Source organism: Pan troglodytes, chromosome 14 (assembly GCF_028858775.2).
Source record: "Pan troglodytes isolate AG18354 chromosome 14, NHGRI_mPanTro3-v2.0_pri, whole genome shotgun sequence".
In the NCBI taxonomy this organism is placed as follows: domain Eukaryota; kingdom Metazoa; phylum Chordata; class Mammalia; order Primates; family Hominidae; genus Pan; species Pan troglodytes.
The window spans coordinates 27,604,999-27,627,010 of NC_072412.2; the positions used below are offsets into that span (position 1 = coordinate 27,604,999).

General features: G+C 41.0%; 1 protein-coding gene across 13 annotated transcripts in view; it reads right to left on the reverse strand.

Annotated features, from left to right (window-relative positions):
- FLT1 (fms related receptor tyrosine kinase 1) overlaps positions 1-22,012 on the reverse strand; it is a 195,012-nt gene that overhangs the window by 138,040 nt on the left and 34,960 nt on the right. Inside the window, exon 1 of one of the 13 annotated variants that reach the window (XM_024348489.3) lies at positions 642-731. The exons of the other annotated variants lie outside the window; for them this stretch is intronic. The gene's annotated coding sequence lies outside the window, so the exon portion shown is untranslated. Of the gene's footprint in view, positions 1-641; positions 732-22,012 lie in introns of those variants that run through there. 13 annotated transcript variants of the gene reach the window in all.

The window sequence follows — 22,012 nt, forward strand, 5'->3', positions numbered from 1 at the left end:
GAAAAAATATATATATAAATGATTGACATACAAGCATCTAGACACTGTAGCTAGTGGGGTAAGGTAGGCACTGCCACAGTCACGTCATTCTCCCTTAATGTAATCCATACATTCACATCTTTGTCTCTGAATTTGGCCCTCTGTGTTTCTACGCAGAAAAAGAAAGCTTCCCTAATAAAACCTAATTTCATATCTGTTGTTGGCCTCTGATGAGATTGCCCCAATACCTTAATATGCAATGTGGTATGGGGGGACCACTGTGGGAAAAAGCCTAAAAGTGCAGTAGGAGAGAAAGGAGAAAATTCTGCATAGACTTCTCACCACAGCTATGCTAAGTGCCTCAGGAAGCGCCCTCCAGAGCCTTTGTAAGTGCTCAAAGGGCATAGATGCAGTGGCGAAGGTCAACTCTCTTTGGAGAATTCAAGGTGATGCAGAAGTCTAGCAAGTTGAGGAGAGGATTATCATTTGAATGACAGAAGCATGACTTAAAGGTTTTCTAGACCTTTCCTCGGAGGCTAATAATAATGAATGAGAAGGTCTGAGCTGCTTAGGGGGAGGCGGACAGGCCGGAGAAGCTGTTTTGAATGCTGCATTTATTTCATATGTATATTAGGCTTATTTCTTTAGTATGCGCTACTTACCTGCTAATAGCAAAGTCTGTGCAAGTGCCTGCAGAGAAGTCTGGAAAAGACTTTAAGCACCAATACTTCCTTAAAAAGCGTGGCATTTGGCCAGTCTCAGAGGCAAGGAGGATTCAAACACCTGTTCAGCTTCCCTGTAACTCCTCAGGGAGCCAGAATGAGTCCAAGATCCTTTTAGAAACATTCTCAGTCTACCCTGCCCTTGCCCTCGGGAATCTATTGACATCCTCAGGCAACGATCTCTTCGGGAGTCATTGTGTTCTGATCGTCCCCCATTTGCTCCAGCCTTATATACTAAATGGAAAGAAGTCCTGTGTGAACTCTCTCCATTTGGACCTGAAAGAACCAACCAGGCCCCCACCTGCTTGCTGGTCCTGCCTCAGGTTTGTGGATTATGAAGCTAATTCGGGATGCTGAATGGAGAAGGAATTGGAGAGAAACAAAAGCAGTAAGCAGGCAATGGTTGCCCAGACTAGATGGTGGCTACAGTGATCATTATGGTAGAACTGTGTCCCCACCAAAATGATATGCTGAAGTCCTAACCCCCCTGTACTTCTGAATGTAACCTCATTTGAAAACAGGATTGTTGCAAATGTAGTTGCTTAAGCTAAGTAAGGGAGGGCTCCTCATCCAGTGTGATTAGCATCCTTATAAGAAGGCAGTCATGTGAAGACAGACAGGGTGTGCAGACTCGCACTATGTGCAGATGGAGGCAGAGACGGGTGTGATGCAGCGGCAAGCCAAAGAATGCCAAGGATTGCGGGCAACCACCAGCATGTAGGAAGAGGCGAGGGAGGGTTCTCCTGCAGGTTTCAGAAGGGGCATGGCCCAGATGATTTGATTTCAGACTTAGAGTTTCCAGAACTGTGAGATAATACATTTCTGCAGTTTTAAGCCAAAAAAGAAAAAAAAGTGGGCCATTGCTGTAGCCTGCTGAAGATGGGATAGTTTTCTGCACAGCAGTGTGGAATGGAGGCACAGATGTGAGCTCTAGAGAGACCCTTTCACCACAGCCCATCTTGTGTGGTCCCTGGCACCTATATGTTAATTATTCCCACTCATCCTCCGGGAAGCCTTGCTAGCCCCCTTCCTTCCTGCACCCTTCTCCATCCTAGCCCACCTTAGGGACTTTCCCAGTGTTCCCATTGATTCTGTTACAACACGGTCCACAGAACCAGCAGTTTTTTTCTCTGGGTACTCCTTGGATGCTACATTCCTAGAGGAGAGGAAATGGATTGTATTCATGTCTGTCTCATGTGTACTGAATGAATGAGTGAATGGGTATCCAACCCCGTCCTTTTACAGATGAGAAAAGAGGCACAAACAGGTGAAATGAGTTGTCTAGATGGGCACAGCCAGGCCTGTAGGCCAGTTACTTCTGCCTCCAATCTAGAGCCCCTTCCCTGGCGGCACCCTGAAGGCTGAACCTCTGGCTACCTTCTCTTGAAGGCCCCCATAGAAAGGGCTGCCAGCAGGTGACAATGGTTTTTCAGAGATGAAGGCTGATTTCCACACATTCAGTGGGAAAGTAAGTGCCTCATGGTACTGTATAGTGTTGGAGAAATTCTGAAAAAGGGCTGATCACCAAGGCATGGGGTGTGAGAGCAGGCTTTGGGGCAGGCTTTGAGTCGGAGGGAGGTGGTTCAGAGTACGCCTCAAAGCCTGGGTTTAATCCTGGCTGTGGTCCTGTGTAACTGTGAGACCTTGGGGAAATCGTTATACCCTCTGTGCCTCATTTGTAAAATCTATGTGAAAGGGCTATGATGAGGATTACATGAATTAATATATGTAAAGCACTTAGAATGGTGCCTGGCAAATAGTTAGCTGTTAATTTTCTTATTATTATTATGACTCATTTGAACTTATGAACAAAGTGTTAGAGTTGGCAGTTAGGCAGACATGAGTGGGACAGGAGAGTGCCCCTCCTCCCAAGAATGTCAGGTGACCATCAGGTGATGGTCAGGTGGTTATTAAACTGTCTTTCTAAAATAATAATTAGTCACAGCTGGCACCAGAGACAGTCTCCCAACAGATAGAAAACACCTGAAGCTGGTGATCAGCAGCTTCCTGATAAGATCTCAGAAGTTGGGGGAGCAGGCTCAAGCATGCACACTCAAAGGCAAAATGGCACAGTTTAACCGGTATATGACTTTCCTCTGTGAATGCTCAACTGGTAAGGGAAAAACACCTCAAGTGAGCACAAACACAACTTCAGTAAACACAGTGCGCATGTGGCTCCTCCCAGGTGCTGGCAGGCCACTGTGCATGTGGACAGCCCATCCCAAAGGAAAAATCAGGGGAAAATAAACACAAACCCTTGAATCTCTCCAGTTGCCTGCTTGGCCCTCTGCCAAGTGTAGTTTTCTTCCTCTCATTCCTGCTCTAAAACTGTTTAATAAACTCTCGCTCCTGCTCTAAAATTTGCCTCAGTCTCTCCCTCTGCCTTACACCTACTAATGCCCTTGGCTGAATTCTTTCCTCCAAGGAGGCAAGGATCAAGTTGCTGTAGACCCATACAGATTCACTGCTAGTACCAGTAGGTAGATATGAAAATCACAAATTATACTCATCATCTTAACTATCAAAAATATAAATATATATTGATATAGTGGCATAGGAAAAAGGATTGGAAACAAACATACTAAAATTTTAAGAGCCAGGTGCAGTGGCTCACACCTGTAGTCTCAGCACTTTGGGAAGCTGAGGCAGGAGGATCACTTAGGCCAAGAGTTTGAGACCAGCCTGGGCAACATAGCAAGATTCCTTCTCTGCCCAAAAAAAGTTAAAAATGATTATCTTTGGGTGTTGGCTTTATGGATTATTGTTGTTCTTATTTACCTTCTTCTATATTTGTCAGTCTTTCTAGAATGATCATGCATTATTTTATAGTAATATTTTTAATTATTAAAGTTAAAACTCAAATGATAAAGCTCCATCCATTTTTGCTTAAGGAAAACTATAAATTTTGCATTTGATTTACCTGAGTTTCGTCCTCTATAACAGAATGAGACATTAACTGTCACAGTTAATAAACTTATGTGTTTATTAGGAAATCTCAGTGGGTGTAGTAACATATGCAGAGAGAAAAAGTTAATCAGATAGACACAAGGATTTCTTATCAGAATTAAATTCTTCCTTTAAATAAAGTTGCTGAGCTAGACATTCAGCCATGGACTATTGGGATTTGATCATTCCTTTCCTTCCTCTTGTGAGTCTATATTTTTGTCTCTTTCGTGCATCCCAAGGTAAACACAAACACTAAGAAATGGTTTAATTCATTTAACTAAATTGTAAATCCTTCATATTTAATTTACTGTCTCCTTAAGCAACTGTTTTCAACAAAGGACACTGGCACAAAAAGTTCCTACAGGAGATAATAAAATCAGTGTAGTCATTTCTAGACTAATGAATACCAATCCCAAATGAAAATAGAAAAGGTTAATTCAACATATCTTTGAATTTCTTCTTTCCCTTTGGTACTGTGGATCCCCAAAAAACTTAAATTTTACTACAGCTATTGGCCTTTAAAAGCCAATACCAATTTCAGCACTGGGCCCACTGAAATTCTATCCGAAGATATCAGAACTTCAGTGATTTGTGTCCCTCCAAACACTATGCAAAACACATTATTTGTGTGACAGTCAAAAGTGGCATTATAAATCCACTGTGTTTGCAAATGAGCATATGACTGTAGATACACACACACACACACACACACACACGAACAATACTCTCTGGGCTTATTAATAGTATATTTCCTCTGCAATTTACTTCAAGGAAGGGCTAAGAATGAATTTGCCTGACATATAATAATACAAACATATTTTGTTTTGTAGGACCATAGATATAGAAGAGGTCACGGTTCCATTAATATCACCAGTAAAACCACTTACTACTCCCGTAGGACACATCTGTCTTTGTCACAAAATTAAAAATGACTTCCAATCCCAGCCAGCACTGCAGAGTGATTTCCTGAGACCAAATTGGCTGGTTGTTGAAAGAGTGAGGAAGAGCTGCTCCAAAGACTGCCGGTGTACTGGCAGCTCAGACACACTGTCACCAGGGACTCATGCTAACACTCAGCTAGGTGGAGGTCACACTGCCCTCACCTCTCTGAACTCTTAGAGCTCAAAGCAGTGACAGGAAACTGGCATAGAATATGAGGTTTTCTCACCCACTGGGACTATCTGGGCTGTCACCTATCCTTCAGGACAACAAGTGGGCTCAGACACAGAGAAAGATCAAACAGGGACCCTTGCTCAGAATGGAACGATGTCTATTTTTTAAATGTGTTTTTTCCTTTTGAAATCTGTAATCATGCTGGCACATTGAAGCATACAGACATAGTGGCCCCTGCATGTTATCCTCAATCGATTCCATTTCCAACTGGCATCACCTGGGAGCTCTGCTGTGTTCAGAGCAAGTAAACAATGTTCAAAATTTAGGACTTCTGACTTGAAGAGGAGTTCAAGAGTAAACACATTGTTTTCTAGCACATGTACATATTTATGGTTTTTACAAAGTTTTTCCTGGTTGCCTTTCTTTTAATTGCATTTTTATCCTGGTCATGAGGACATCTAGTCATTTTAAAGGAGGGTATAATTTTCATTTACTGAAGATGAAGGGGAGAGGATAAAAAATGAATTAACCAATCCCATGAAAAGGGTTCTATCTAGACATAAGAGTTTTCACATCATACAGATCTTCATATTGTGGACCGTAAGTAATACTCAAGGAGAATGTACTGATTGGTAAAATATTTTATTTGAAATATGAGCAAGAAAAGAAAACAGGCAGGTTCTTCCATGACTTATACTGCCTATCAAAGCCACTGACAACTCAAAACAGAGCTTTGGAGCAACCACAAGAAAGTTGGAGTAGTTATACTAACATCAGGCAAAATAGACTTTTAAATAAGAAATTATTAGTGAGGAAATGGTTAGTGAAGATAGAGAGGGGTGTTTGATAATATTAAGAGGGTCAATCCTTGAGGAAGATATAACAATTAAAAACATATATGTACCTAATAACAGAGCACTAACACACAGGAAGCAAAACCTGACAGAATCAAAGGGAGAAATAGACAGTTCAACAATAACAGGTGAAGATTTCAATACCCCACTTTCAATAGTAGATAGTGGGCTAGGCATAGTGGCTCATGCCTGTAATCCCAGCACTTTGGGAGGCCAAGGCAGGTGGATCACTTGAGGTCAGGAATTCAAGACCAGCCTGGTCAACATGGCGAAACCCCATCTCCACTAAAAATACACAAATTAACCAGTGTGGTGATGCACGCCTGAAGTCTCAGCTACTCGGGAGGCTGAGGCAGGAGACTGGCTTGAACCCAGGAGGCAGATGTTGCAGTGAGCTGAGATCACACCACTGCACTCCGGCCTGGGTGACACAGCAAGATTCCACTTCAAAAAAAAAGTGGATAGAAGAACTGGACAGAAGATCTTAAAAAGCTAGTAGAACACCAGAACAACATTACTAACCAACTATACCCAACGACATCTATAGAACACTTCACCCATCACAGCAGGGTATATATTTTCCTCAAGTGCACATGAAACATTCTCCAAGATAGACCATATGCTAGACCATAAAACAAACCTCAATAAATTTAAAAGGATAGAAATAATACAAAGTATGTTGTCTGAATACAGTGGAATGCAATTAAAAATCAATAACAGAAATAAATGTGAAAAATTCACAAATATGTGGAAATTGACACATTCCTAAATAATCAATGGGTCAAAGAAGAAATTTAAAAAGAAATTAGAAAATACTTTGGTATGAATGTAAAGGAAGACACAGCATACTAAAATTTATGGGATGAAGCTAAAACAGTGTTTAGAGGGGAATTTATAGCTATAAATGCTTATATTGATAAAGAAGAAACATCTCAAATCAATAACCTAAACTTCCACCTTAGAACATTGAGTAAAGAACAGAAAACTAAACCTAGAGAAAGCATAAGGGAGAAAATAATAAAGATTATAGTAGAAATTAAAGAGAATGCAAAACAACATAATAAATTAGTTTCATTAATTTTCTAAACCAAAAGCTGGTTCTTTGAAAAGACAAACACAACTAATAAACCTTAAGCCAGACAAGCCAAGAAAAAAAGAGACAAGACTCAAATTACTAGATTCAGAAATGAAACAGGGCCAGGGGCAGTGGCTCATGCCGGTAATCCCAGCACTTTGGGAGGCTGAGACGGGTGGATTATCTGAGGCAAGGGTTCAAGACCAGCCTGGCCAACATGGTGAAAACCCGTCTCTACTAAAAATACAAAAATTAGCCAGGCATGATGGTGGACTCCAGTAATCCCAGCTACTCAGGAGGCTAAGGCAGGAGAATCGCTTGAACCCAGGTGGCAGAGGTTGCAGGAGCCGAGATCATGCCACTGCACTCCAGCCTGGGTGACAGAGCTAGACTAAAAAGAAATGAAACAGTGGACATTACTATTAAAATTATAAATTAAAAAGCATTATGAAGGAATATTATAATTATATGCCATTACATTAGATCACAGATGAAATGGATAAATGCCTGGAAAGACACAAACTACTGAAACAAGCTCAAGAAGAATTAGACAACCCAAGTAGACTTTAACAAGAGATTGAATTGTAACAACAACAACAACAAACTGCTCACGAGGGAAAGTCAGGGCCCAGATGGCAAGTCAATTCTACCAAACATAAAGAACTAATACCAATTTTTCACAAACTTTTCCAAAAAATAGAAGAGAAGAGAAAACTTTCCAACTGATTCTAGGAGGCTAGTTTTACTCTGATATCAAAATCAAAGACATCACAAGAAAATTACAAACCAATATCTATTACGGATATAGCTGCAAAAAAACTGAATAAAGTACTAGCAAACTGAATTCAGAAACATATAAAAAGAATTATATACAATGCCCAAGTGGGATTTTTTTCAGGAATGCAAGATTGGTTTAACATCCAAAAACCAATGTAATTACTATATCATGTCAATAGAATAAAAATCAAAACCCACATGATTATCTTAAAATGGCAGAAGAAGGATTTGACAAAAATCCAAGCTCCTTTCGTGATGAAAACACTCAGGAAAATGGGAATTGCATTGAATTTCCTCAACGTAATAAATGGCATCTAGAAAAAACCCTACATCTAACATCATATTTAATGGTGAAACACTGGAAGTTTCCCCCTAAGATCAAGAATAAGACATCGTTGTCCACCCTCACCGCTTCTATTCAATAGTGTACTAGAGGTTCCAGACAGAGCAATCAGGCAAGAAAAATAAATCCAGATTGGGAAGATCAAAATGGTACAGGTATTTTGGAAAACAGTCTCTGTTTTCAGATGACATGATCTTACAAAATGCTAAGGAATCCACTAAAAAACTACTAGAGTTAATAAATGAGTTCAGCAAGATTGCAGGATACAATGTACAAAATGAATTATATTCCTATACATTTGCAATGAACAATCTGAATGTGAAATTAAGAAAACAATTCCATTTATAACAGCATCAAAAAGAATAAAGTGTTTAGGAATATATTTAACAAAAGAAATGTACAACTTATACTTTGAAAACTATAAGACATTGTGGAAAGAAATTAAAGAAGATCTACTAAGTGGGAAACATCTCATGTTCATGGATTAGAAGACTTAATATTGTTAAGATGTTAATGTCCCCCAAATTGATCTACAGATTAAATGCAATAACTGTAAGAATCCCAGATGACTTCACAGAAATTGACCAGGTGATTCTAAAATTCATATGAAATTGCAAGAGACCCAGAATAGACAAAACAATCTTGAAAAGCAAAAACAATCTTGGAAGACTGCACTCCACATTTCTTGATTTCAAATGAAAACTACAATGATCAAGACAGTGTGGTGCTGGCACCATGGATCAGTGGAATAGAATTGAGACTCCAGAGATAAACCCATGTGTCTGTGGCCACTTGATTTTCAAGGAGACCATTCAGTGGGGAAAGAATAATCTTTTCAACAAATGTTGCTGGAACAGCTCCACATGCAAAAGAATGGAGTTGTACTCTTATGTCACACCATATACAAATATTAACCAAAAATTGCTAACTATAAAAAATATATATTTTATAGTTATATAATATATTATATATTTTATATATATTTGCAAAAGGGTCTCACTTTGTCTAGGCTGAAGTGCAGTGGCAGGACCATGGCTCACTGCAGCTTCAACATCCCAGGCGCAAGTGATGCCCCCACCTCAGCCTCCTGAGTAGCTCAGACTATAGGAATGTGCCACCACACCCAGCTAATTTTTTTTTTTTTAATTTTTTTGTAGAGATAAGGGTTTCACTATGTTGCCAGGGCTGGTCTCAAACTCCTGGGCTCAAGCAGTCCTCCTGCCCCGGTCTCCCAAAGTGCTGGGATTGCAGGCATGAGCCACCACACCTGGCCTAATATATTCTTAGAAGAAACCAGAGGTAAATCTTCATGATCTCAAATATGGCATTGGATTCTTATATATGATACCAAAGCACAAGCAACACAAGAAAAAATAAACTGAACTTTATCAAAATTTAAAACTTGCATGCTTCAGAGAACACTGTGTAGAAAGTGAAAAGGTAACCCAAAGAATGGGAGAAAACATTTGCAAATTATATATCTCATAAGGGACTTAAATCTGGAAAGTATAAAATATATTTTTATATGTCTCAAATATATTTTTAAAATCTACATATATAATCTATAAACTTATATGTTTAGAATACATAAAAATCTAGATATATTATGTATCTATATATTATATATCTATATATTATATCTCTAGAACATATAAAATATAATATACAATTTTATGAAATAATAAAAAGTTGAAGAACTCTTACAACTCAATAATAAAGACAAGCTAATTAAAAATGGGAAAAGGATCTGAACTGACATTTACCCAAAGAAGATAAACAAGCAGGGAATAAACAAATGAAAAGATACTTAACATCATAAGCCATCATGGAAATACCAATCAAAACCACAATGAGATTCACTGCATACCCACTAAAATGGCTATAATAAAAAAGACATAATTACAAGTGTTGACGAGGATGTGGAGCAACTGGAACTCTCATCCACTGCTGGTGGGAATGTGAAGTAGTGCACCCACTTTGGAAAGCAGTCTGGCAGTTCCTCAAATTGTTAAACATAGAGTTACCAGATGACCCAGCAATTCCACCCCTAGGTATCTACCCAAGTGAATGAAAACTTGTGTCCACACAAAAGCTTGTACACAAATGTTTACTGTAGCACTATTCATAATAGGCAAAAGGTGGAAGCAACTCAAATGTCCATCAGTTGATTGATGGATAGCTAAAATGTGATATGTCCATACAATGGAATATTACTCAGAAATAGAAAGAAATCAAGTGCTGATACATGCATGATACATGAAAGAACCTCAAAAATATTATGCTGAGTGAAAGAAATTAGTCACAAAAGACTACAAATTATGTATTCTATTTATATAAAATATCCATGAGACAAATCTATGGGAACAGAAAGTAGATAAGTGGTTGTTTAGGGCTGGGGGGATAAGGGGTGATAGCTAAAGGCTATGGAGTTTATTTTGAGACAATGACATGTTCTAAAATTGACTGTGATGATGATGGTTGCATATATCTGTCGATATGCTACAAACCACTGAATCATCATTTTAAATGGGTGTGGTATGTAAATTATATCTCAATAAAACTTATTTTGAATTAAAACAGAGGTTTAGTCTCTTTCTTAGAAATGATGATCCACTGTTTCCTGAGCTGGCTGAGCTGGAATGGTTCCCAGAGATCTCCCAGGGTAAACTCCTCACCTTATGAGTCTTTGCAGCATTTCTCTCCCATTCCCCTCCTGCATCCAGTTTAGGCCACTCACAAAAAATAAAATTTTCCACTGTGATAGAACCATCATGATTTAAATATGTCTTTCAAGGTTGGGTGTGATGGCTCACACTTGTAATTCCAGCACTTTGGGAGCCCAAGACAGAAGCATTGCTTGAGGCTAGGAGTTTGAGATCAGCCTGGGCAACATAGTGAGACCCCATGTCTACAAAAAAATTTTAAAAATTAGCTGGGCATGGTGGTACACACCTATAGTCCCAGCTACTCTGGAGGCTAAGATAGGAGGATCAATTGAAGCCCAGGAATTCAAGGCTGCAGTGTCACTGCACTCTGGCCTGGGCGACAGAGCAAGACCCTGTCTCTAAGAAAAAAAAATGTCCTTCAGTTCCTTGTTGGCAGCCCCTGGTGGGCAGGTGGCATAATGAAACATCTCTGCCTTCACATAGATGGGAATACTTGCCTGGTGTGTGTGGGTATTATAGTCCACATGGAATGTGCAATTTAATATCTCCTGGTAAGCTATCCTGATTATCCAAATGAATATCATAAAAACCTCAACTATAATTTATCAGCTAAAAATATAACAACTGTCGCCACTATTGGTGGATTCATATACAAATTCAAAGGTGATAAAAAATCTCACTGAGACTGGCTTAGGAATATCAGAAAATCAGTTGCTAGTTTCTGCCATCCAGACAGACACTTACATGTTACACAAATATTTCTATTTGAGCAGGGTAAACTTAGAGAAAAGTCATTGTGTTTCAGACTCAAGATGCCATTCTGAAATGAAACATTTAAAAATGTATTATTTGTGTGGTAAAAAATAAGAAGTGCCTCTTTCTGAAAAAGAGCTCTTTGCCTACTACCTGCCTTTCCTCAGAAGAAAGACATTGCTTTTTGTTTTGTTTTGTTTTGTTTTGCATTGCTTCACTTATAACAGCAGATCGAACAGCAAGAGCAGAGCAAAGGAGAAGAATTAGAAAGGAGGAACAGGAGTGGCAGTTCCTTTTCTCCTTCCTCTGGCTTCGCCTAAGCCCCCTGGGATGCTCTTTGGAATGTGGGTGTCTAGCAGCAGGGGATCAGGAAAACCGATCCCCTCAATCCAATGTCCAGCAGAGGCGGACACATGGCACAGTGTCAACAGATGTTTATGGAGAAGATATAAGATTGAAGCAAGCAAGAAAGGTGAAATCAGGACGTATTATGTACCCAGCACTGTGCATACGGACAGTCCCTGGACTCCAGTCCTCAGAGTCTAGCTGAGCAGACACACACACACCTCACACACAAGAGTGCTCATGTTGATTAGAGGAAAAGGTACTAATACCTGCCTTGAAGGGAAGTAGGGACCTCATTTTAAAAATTTACAGCTAAGATCTGAGTAAGTGAGTTGAAGATCTCAGTGAGAGTGGAATGCTGGCTAGATTTAAGCTTGATGGACTGTAAGATTAAGAATGTCTCAGCTTTCTGTGCTCTCTGGGTTTTCACACTAAGCTGGCTGGCGGTTTCTAGGTTCTGTTAACCAGATGACTGACCTCAGTCAGAGATCTTCATCTTGATCAGTTGAGACATCTCAGAAGAAAAAGAGAAAGGGAGAAGGGAAGGAGGGAGGAAAGGAGGGAGAGAGGGAGAAAAGAAGGAAGGAGAGAGGAAGGGAGGGAGGAAAATGAAAAAGAAAAAGCAAGGAACTGTAATGGATTACTGTAAATCTTTCTTCTACTGCTAAGATTTTTGGCCATGTCCCAAGTCCTATTATTTATTCCCAGATCTGCCTCTGAATCATAACATTATAAAACTGTCAAAGGACTTTTAAGATGCCCTAATTCTGCCTATCATGTTACAGATGAGAAAACTGAGGCCCAGAGAGGAGAGACTGTCCCACAAGCACAGGAATACAATTAATGGCTGAGCAAAAACTGAATTTACGCTTCCTGATCCGAGGCTAGTCTCCCTCCACCATACCAAAATCTGGCCCTGACACTCCTCAATGACTCAAGCGTGACAATTACATCTTCAAATATCCACACTCAGTGGGAGAAATGAGGGCCCAGAAACAGGGGTAACATGGGGCCTTCTGACGGGACTAGAAATGGGAAGCAACGGACTGATGAAGACTCACCGCGGAAACCAAGCTTCAGTCATTGGACCCTCTGCTTAGCTCTCTGCTGTAAGGTGCTGAGGACTTTTTAGGAGACGGTGAGGATCACCTCAGAACCAACAGTTGGCCAGGCACGGTGGCTGACGCCTGTAATCCCAGCACTTTGGGAGGCCGAGGTGGGAGGATTGCCTGAGCTCAGGAGTTCGAGACCAGCCTGGACAACACGGTGAAACCCCGTCTCTACTAAAATACAAAAAATTAGCTAGACGTGGTGGCAGGCACCTGTAGTCCCAGCTACTCGGGAGGCTGAGGTGGAAGAATCGCTTGAACCTGGGAGACAGAGGTTGCAGTGAGCTGAGATGGTGCCACTGCACTCCAGCCCGGGTGACAGAACGAGACTTCGTCTCAAAACAAAAACAAAACAAAACAAAAACCAACAGTCACACCAGAGCAAGCCCTGTTTTCTGGAGCCTGGGGAGGAAATTCCCTCTCAGGTGCAGAGGATGCCTGGTCAGACTCTTCTCCAGCAGGGATGCTGGGGACAGTGGGTTTTCCGAGAGGACAGCCCCGATGCATTCCATCAGCATAGCTGTGTGCGGGGCGGCGGGGGAGGGGAGCGGGTCGGGGTGGAGGGGGGCAGTTGAGGGGAGGCAGGAGTCGGGCTGTATCGAAGTGCTGCACTGATGACCTGGGCCACCACGGGACTCTCTAGGGCTCAGCTTCCTCATGTGGAATGTGGGACAGGCACTTTCCTGTTCCTAAACTCACGATTTGTTATGCATTCATTTGAAATGTTCACACTGGGCGTAGCACACTGACATCCCTCCGGGGGCCAGACACACGAGTGGAGGAACTGGAGGTGGGACAGGAGGCGTTGTGGCAGCTGGGAACGTGAGCCCATGCCTGAAGGGGCCGTCCCTGCTTGCTGCAGTCCATTGTTGCCAAGTGGAAATATGGGCCAGTGTGGCTAGTGTTTCCAGTTTTTAAAGATAAGTAGGAAATGAAATTTTTACGTGAACTCTTCTAGCTATTAAGCATTGGCAGCTAAAAGTGCTGTGTCTGCCAATCAAAACATGTGTGCCAGCTGAATCCAGCCTGTATACTTCCAGTTTGCAACCCTGCGTGCACTCCTGTCCCTTCTCTCCCATTTTATAATGTACACAAAGGTCTGAGGGAGTTGGGGTGGGAGCCCAGGCAAGGACACGTTAGAAAGACCGGGGTCTTTGGAGTCAACCAGACTTGAGCCCAAAGCTTTGACAGGATAATTTACGAAGTATGCAGCCTTAAACATGGTATTGAATTTCTTTAACTTTTCTGTAAAGGAATTTCTCTTATTGGGTTGTTTCGAGGATGAAATGAGATGATGTATGTATTAATAACAAGCCTGAGCCGGACATTAATAAACGATAGTGACCTACACCAGGTGCTTAATGAATCCCAGCAGTGGAAAGGTCCTGAGGCCTCATCTGATCTGGTCCCATCAAGTGAGTGTCTGCCTCCTAGATGTGTGGGGACTAACCACTCCCAAGACATTCCTTCCTTTCACTTTGGGACAGCTTTGCATGTCAAAGTGTTTCCTTAAGTCAAGCTGAAATTCTTAGATAGTTGTTCTGCCATCTAGGATTATAAAGACGAAGCTTAATCTCTTTTCACATAAGAGAACTTTGAATGAGACTGTCACTCATGTCTCCTATTTTCCCACCCAGTTCTTTATATTTTTAGATTAAATATTTAAGTCCTTTCAATTGCTTCTTGCCAATGAAAATAATAAAATCATCAAATTACTTCATGCTCACAACCCTATGAGGCAGGCACCCATTTTAAAGATGATGACAATGAAGTGTAAAGGGATTAATAATTTGCTTGAAATTCCTATTTTTAATGTCCCTCTTGAGGTGTAAACTAAACAGCAAGTCTGGCACCACCTAAGTCTGGCACTACCTTTATTCCTGGTGCTATGTATTTCTTCCTTTCCTCCCCCTCCCCCTCCCCCTTCCCCTTCCCCTTTCCTTTCCTTTCCTTTCCTTTCCTTTCCTTTCTGACAGAGTTTCACTCTTGTTGCCCAGGCTGGAGTGCAATGCTGCCATCTCAGCTCACTGCAAGCTTTACCTCCTGGGTTCAAGTGATTCTCCTGCCTCAGCCTCCCAAGAAGCTGGGATTACAGGCATGTGCCACCACGCCGGGCTAATTTTGTATTTTTAGTAGAGATGGGGTTTCACCATGTTGGTCAGGCTGGTCTCAAACTCCTGACCTCAAGTGATCTACCTGCCTCAGCCTCCCCAAGTGCTGGGACTACAGGCGTAAGCCACCACGCCTGGCAAGGTGCTACATATTTCTTAATGTATCCCAAGGTTGGATACATTCTCTTGGTAAATATGGAGTCAACTGAAAGTCTGAAGTCTTTTGCATGTGTGCTGTCTCAGCAATGGCTTCCCCCATCCAGTACTAGGGTAGTTAGTGGGTTTTGCAAGCCAAATACAGGCCTTTATATGTATTCCTGTTAAATCTCATTTTGCTAATCCCTGTTCACTGCTCTAGTTTGTTGGAAAATTTTGGGATCGTGATTTAGTCACATGACGTGATTTTGACCTCCACATTTGTCTCATCTTCTCAATGTGCCCTCAATTTCCTTTTTAAAGTCAAGGAAGTCAGGTAAGACGAATATACTTAAAAATCCCATGTTTCTTTCATTTAACAAAGATTTACTGAGCACCTTCTGTGTACTATACCCTGTGCTGGGTCCTGGGGCTATCATGGTAAGCAGGATGGACTCAGTCCTGTCCGTAGAGCTTGTGAGAGGTGAGTCCTGTGTGAAAGGTCAGTAGGAGCACCATCCTGAGTTTGGGGGTGCCTAGGGTGCTTCCCAGAGGGGGGATATTTAACTTGAGACCTGAAAAGTGAGGAAGAGTGAGCTGTTACAGAAGAGCTGGGTGGGGGGAGTGGGGAAGGGTGGAATGTCCCAGGCAGAGCACCCCCAGTCCACACCCCTCTTACTGCTCTTTCCCCAGTATGGTTAATTGTAACTCATTTTCTTTGACCTACCAAACTGCAGGCCCCTTAAAAGTTGTTGGTATCATCTTTGTACTTCCTACTGTGTCCAGCACGGTGTTTTTCACACACAGGGATTACTACCAATCACTGCTACCTCCTAAGTGTTAGGCAGTCTCTATTGTCTCATGTAGTCTCCCAATAGCCCCTGAAGTAATACTCTTCTCATTTCACAGTTGAGAAAACCAAGCTCAAAAAATGGTAATAATGAGTGGTAGTATTAATAATAATAAACTCGTATATAGTGCATACTATACACCAAACACTGTCCTAAATGTTTTGCACATATGCACTCTTGATTATGGGAGGTGGTTATGGGCAAGAACTTTGTTGCCATCTCTGCCATACACTAGTTATATAACCTTGAAAAAGCTACTTAACCTTTCTGAGAAATAAATGGAGATGACTGTGATAATACTTTCAGACTAAGATCAGGATCAAGGCAAGGATCTTCCCTCTCACTACTACTTTCCAACATCACACTGGAAGTCTTAACTCATGCAATAAGACAAGAAAGGGAAATAAAAGGTATACAGATTGGAAAAGAAAAAATAAAATTGCCTTTGTTCACAGATAATGTGATCATCTGTACAGAAAATCAAAAAGAATCAGCAAAAATACCCCTGGAACTAGTAAAAGATTATAGCAAGCTTGCAGGACACAAAGTTAAATTCAAAAGTCAGTTGCTTTCCTATATACAAGCAATGAAAACTAGTAGAATTGAAATGAAAAACACAATACCATTTGCATTAGCACCCCCAAAAGTGAAACACCTAGACATAAGTCTATCAAAATATATATAAGAATCTATATGCATGAGGAAAACTACAAAACTATGATGAACAAAACTGAAGAAAAACTAAATGAATGGAGAGATATTTCATCTCGGATAAAGAGGTTCAATATTGTTAAAATGTCAGTTCTTCCCAACTTGATCTGCAGATTCAATGCAGTAATCAAGACAGTGTGATATTGGCAAAAGAATAGACAAATAGGTCAGTGGAACAGAATATAGAGCCCAGAAATAGGCTCACATGCTCACATAAATACAGATGACAAAGGAGCAAAAATCATCTTGTCAATAAATGGTGCTGAAAAACTGGACATCTGCATACAAACAAACAAACAAAAAATGAGTCTAGACACAGACCTTACACTCTTTAGAAAAATCAACACAAAATGGATCATAGAGACCTAAATGTAAAATGCGAAACTATAAAACTCCTAGAATATAACAGGAGAAAACCTAGATGAACTTCGGTATGACTATGACTTTTTAGATGCAACACTAAAGGCATGATCTACCAAAGAATTGATAAGCTGGATTTCATTAAAATTCAAAACTCCTGCTCTGCAAAAGACAACATCAAGAGAATGAGAAGACAGGGCACAGACTGGGAGAAAATATTTGCAAAAGATACAGCTGAAAAAAGAAGTGTTTTCCAAAACATACAAAGAATTCTTAAAACTCATCAGTAAGAAAACAAACAACTCTGTTTAAAATGGGTCATTTCACCAAAGAAACATACAGATGGCAAATAAGCATATGAAAAGGTGCTGCACGTCCTGTCATTGGGAAAATGCAAACTAAAATAACAATGAGAGACCATTACATACTTATTAGAGCAGCCAAAATCCAGAACACTGCCAACAGCAAATGTTGGCAAGGAGGCAGAGTGATAGGAATTGTCATTTGCTGCTGGTGGGAATGCAACACGAGACAGCCACTTTGGAAGATGGTTTGGCAGTTTCTTACAAAACTAGCCTTTCTATTGCCCTAAAATTGAGCAATCATGTTCCTTGGTATTTGCCCAAAGGACCTGAAGAATTACATCCACCCAAAACCTGCACATGGATGTTTATAGCAGCTTTATTCATTATTGCTAAAACTTGGAAGCAGCCAAGATGTCCTTTGGTAGGTGAATGGGTAAATAAACTATGAATATAATTATATAATGAATTTATATAAGGAATATAAAAATATATAAACTATGAATATAAAAATATTTATATGATGGAATATTATTCAGCAATAAAAAGAAATTAGATATTAAGCCATGGAAAGACATGGAGGAACTTTAAATGCATATTACAAAATGAAGGAAGCCAATCTGAAAAGGCTACATACTGTATGATTCCAACTACATGAATTCTGGAAAAGGCAAAACTATGGAAACAGTAAGAAAGACAAGTGTTTGCCGGCCGGGCACAGTGGCTCATGCCTGTAATCCCAGCACTTTAGGAGGCGGAGGTGGGTGGATCACGAGGTCAGGAGCTCGAGACCAGCCTGGCCAACATGGTGAAACCCTGTCTCTACTAAAAATACAAAAATTAGCTGGGTGTGGTGGCGGGCACCTGTAATCCCAGCTACTTGGGAGGCTGAGGCAGGAGAATCGTTTGAACCCCGGAGACAGAGGTTGCAGTGAGCTGAGATTGCACCACTGCCCTCCAGCCTGGGCAACAGGATGAGACTCCCTCTCAAAAAAAAAAAAGAAAGAAAAATAAGGATAGGTGTTTGCCAGGGGTTGGGATTAAGGAAAGGATGACTAAGTAGAGCACAGTAGATTTTAGGGCAATGAAAATACTCTGTATGGTACTATAATAGTAGATACATGTCATTGTATGTTTCTCCAAACCCATAGAATGTCCAACACCAAGGGTGAACCCTCATGTACACTTTGTACTTGGGTGATTATGATGTCTCACTGTAGGTTCATTAATTGAAACAAATGTACCATTCTGGTGGGGAATGTTGATAATGAAGACTATGCATGTGGGGACAAGGGGTATATAGGAAATCTCTGTACCTTCCTCTCAATTTTGCTGTGAGCCTGAAACTGCTCTAGGAAAAAAAAAATCATACACACACACACACACATAGACATGCACACACATCTAATTTTTAAAATGAGAGCACTACTTCACAGGATTGTTGTAAGGATAAAATCTGTTAATGAATGCAAAGTGCTTAGGGTGGCACCCAGCATGGATGAAGATCCACCTAAATGTTAACCATTCTCCTTATTAAGCAATTTGTCCGAAGTCAAAGACCTAGTAAGTAACCGAACAGGGATTTGAAAGCAGTCTGAAGCCTGGATCATGTTGTTTCAACTGTAGCTTATTAATTGACATTTGATGAAGGAAGGAAGGAAGGGAGGGGTGTTTACTGCTTTAGTAAGCTACCTATTTTGAACAACACAATCAGCTAGCCAACATAATTCAGCAAAAATACATCAAATGACACACAACAAATATTTTAAATAGTTAAAGGAAAAACTGTAGAATATTAGAACTGGAAGGACCATAAAGATAAAAACAGATCACCTCCTCATCTCCAAGCAAGGCAAGCATTTCATTATCATTGCTGAAGTTATGAAATGCCAGAAACTTAAAGCCTTTTCAGCTTAAGGGGATTTCTTCTGAAAAAGTCCCTTGCTTATTTTTCTTAAAAGATCACTTGAGGGAGAGTTTTTAAAATCCTTAAAACCAGAAAGTTTTGATCCATTGTTTTTCACACTTCTTGATTGTAGGGGAAAAATGAGAGAATATGGTCAATTTTATTGCCTTTGGACTTCATTGCCATCTTTAGATTTCTTTTCCTTTTTTCTTTTCTTTTCTTTTCTTTTTTTTTTTTTTTTTTTTTGTGATGGAGTCTTGCTCTGTCGCCCAGGCTGGAGTGCAATGGCGCAATCTTGGCTCACTGCAACCTCCACCTCCTGGGTTCAAGCGATTCTCCTGCCTCAGCCTCCCGAGTAGCTGGGATTACACACATGCGCCACCACACCCAGCTAATTTTTTTGTACTTTTAGTAGAGACGGGGTTTCACCATGTCCGTCAGGCTGGTCTTGAACTCCTGACCCCAAGTCATCTGCCCACTTCAGCCTCCCAAATACTGGGATTACAGGCGTGGGCCACCACACCCGGCCCATCTTTAGATTTCATAATTCCACCACAGTCATCAACTTTTCAAAGCCTTAAGTTGTGTCCAAGTGGCTTATTCAGGACTATGTTCATTCTGATTATTTTTGAGTACTTATATAGTTCTATTAAATGCCTGATGATGTATAACTGCGTCGTTGCTAGTAAGTCTTAGCAATGTGGCTCTAGAGGGATGGCATGCCAAATTTTTTCTGGTATGGATTTTAGAGAGCCCCAGAAATTGTTTTCTCTCTGAGGGAATGGCCTGAACATTTTACATGTCCACACACCAAGTGCTAAGGATGAAATTACTAGGACATCCTAGGAGAATACAGGGTCTGGGGCAGGGGCCAAAGAGAGAAGATGCATTTGTTCCTGACTGCCAACAAGTCTACCAATGTGAGTGGCTTCTGTCCCAATCATACGTCAGGGTCTTCTATAGTCAAGCTCCCTTAGTGTTTAATGACAGAAATGTTTTTAGAAGGGAAATGTGACATGTCAGTGTTTAAAGATATCAAGAATGTCTTCCATCCAATTTCCACGTAGCTGGAAAGGAAAATGGTTAAGAGTTAAGTTACTGTTCTCTAAACTCTCGCCATGTGGTCCTAATCAGCTGTCTGCCAGTGATGGATAGAATGAATAATCTCCTTCATACTTCAGCCCTAGAGGGAGTGCACAGCCAGGATGTAGAGGGGTCTATTTCCCAAGAAAAAAACTGCGATTGCAAACAACATCATCAGTGTGTATTTTAAACCCTAGAAATATCTGTTTCCCCTCTTTCACATCTTTATCAAAATGAAAAAATAAATCCAGCAAAACCTGACCTTGCACTAGGTTTTTGATGAAGATGTGTGCAGATGGGCCAGAAAATTCCTAGGAGTTCTTTAGAGAATTTGAAGGATAATTCTGCAGATGCACGTCAGTCTCAGGTTGCTGCCATTTTAGGAATCTCACCTGGGTTTCCAGACATGTCATCCAGAGACTGAGAGTCCTACCTTTGTTCACCCCAACATGTTCACCTGTCTCCTGAGCAAATGCATCCAGTAGGGATGTGAGAGGAAAAACAAGATCCATCACCCAACCTGTCTGCACTTGTGGCCTCCTGGTAATGCAGGGACTCAAGCGACTCTACGGTAGGAACCCTAGACAATTCCTGATCAAAACTTTGGAAACCAGTTCCTACTGGAAGATTAGTGTTAGAAGAAACACACATTTCAGAAAATACATGGAAGGAGCCACATGTTAGGGATAGAGGTGAGATGAGTAAGGGAGGGAAGCTCTTTGGATGGGCAGGCGGAGGAGAGAATGAGGCCATGTGGAAAATGGAAATTTAAAACCAGAGAAGACTCTAGACATTAACCAAGCAATATTAGATAACGTCATGGATTTCCTAAGAAATCTATGCCTAAAAAATTCAACCAACTAGTGTGGCTATGAGTTTGGGTTTTATTTTGGGCGCTTTCTTGTTTTCTTCCTGCAAAATGTAAACTGTTTTTGCTTATTTTCCCTTGGAGGAGAATTTTGATGAACAGAAACAATATTTTCTCTTTAAAGTTTCTCTCATGAAATTATAGTGATTCCATTGACATATTTTTGAAGCTTTGGCAATCTGTTCAGCCATGTGCTGCTCTCTGCCCATCACAGTGCTGACCTGCATGAAAGCGTGAACACCTCCTTTCGGTCTGGGGATGAAGGGCCCACATTCCTGGTGCATTTCCATCTTACAAGGGTCCTTCTGATCCCCACAGGGGGAAAGTGGAGGCGGCAAGGCTCGGCGATGAAGCCTGCAGATTGCTACTCTGTTGATGTCCCTGCTGGTTCCATGGAGATGTTTATTGGACTTGCCATACCAGTCTGGCAGATTGGGCAACAAACACCATCTGCCCAACCATCACCCAGCTGGGCAGTGTTGACTGAGCCTTCTGTGTGTGCCAAATTGTGTCAGATCTGGGAAGGGATCTAAAGGCAGGCAGTGCTGGAGCAACAGCCACGCCTCACAGAACATGAATAGGGCTCCCCATTAGGGGCTATTAACAGAGCCCTCTTCACTCCTTAGAGACCCACTTCTGAACAATAGTTATTCTCTAAAAAATAAAACTCATGCTTTAAAAAATACTTACAAATCTGTGAGCTATGGTCCTAGAGAGTAACTGGGGGACTTCACAATTACAGGATTCTGTGACTTTGCTTTTTATGTCTCTCACAGATCAAACAACAGGGCCTTGTGTGGAGTAGGTATGCAATCAACATCTGCAGACAGATTCCTGTCAGTGGAAACTCCTGGGCCAAGCCTCCGAGTGGGAAAACTCAGTTCAGGAGTGAAATGAGTGGATTGCACAGAACCACCAAAAGCAGTGGACCCAAATCAGCTAAAGGAGAGGGCTTCCTTCCACTGCCACATTTTCTCCAGACCTCTGCTTCAGTACTGGTGTG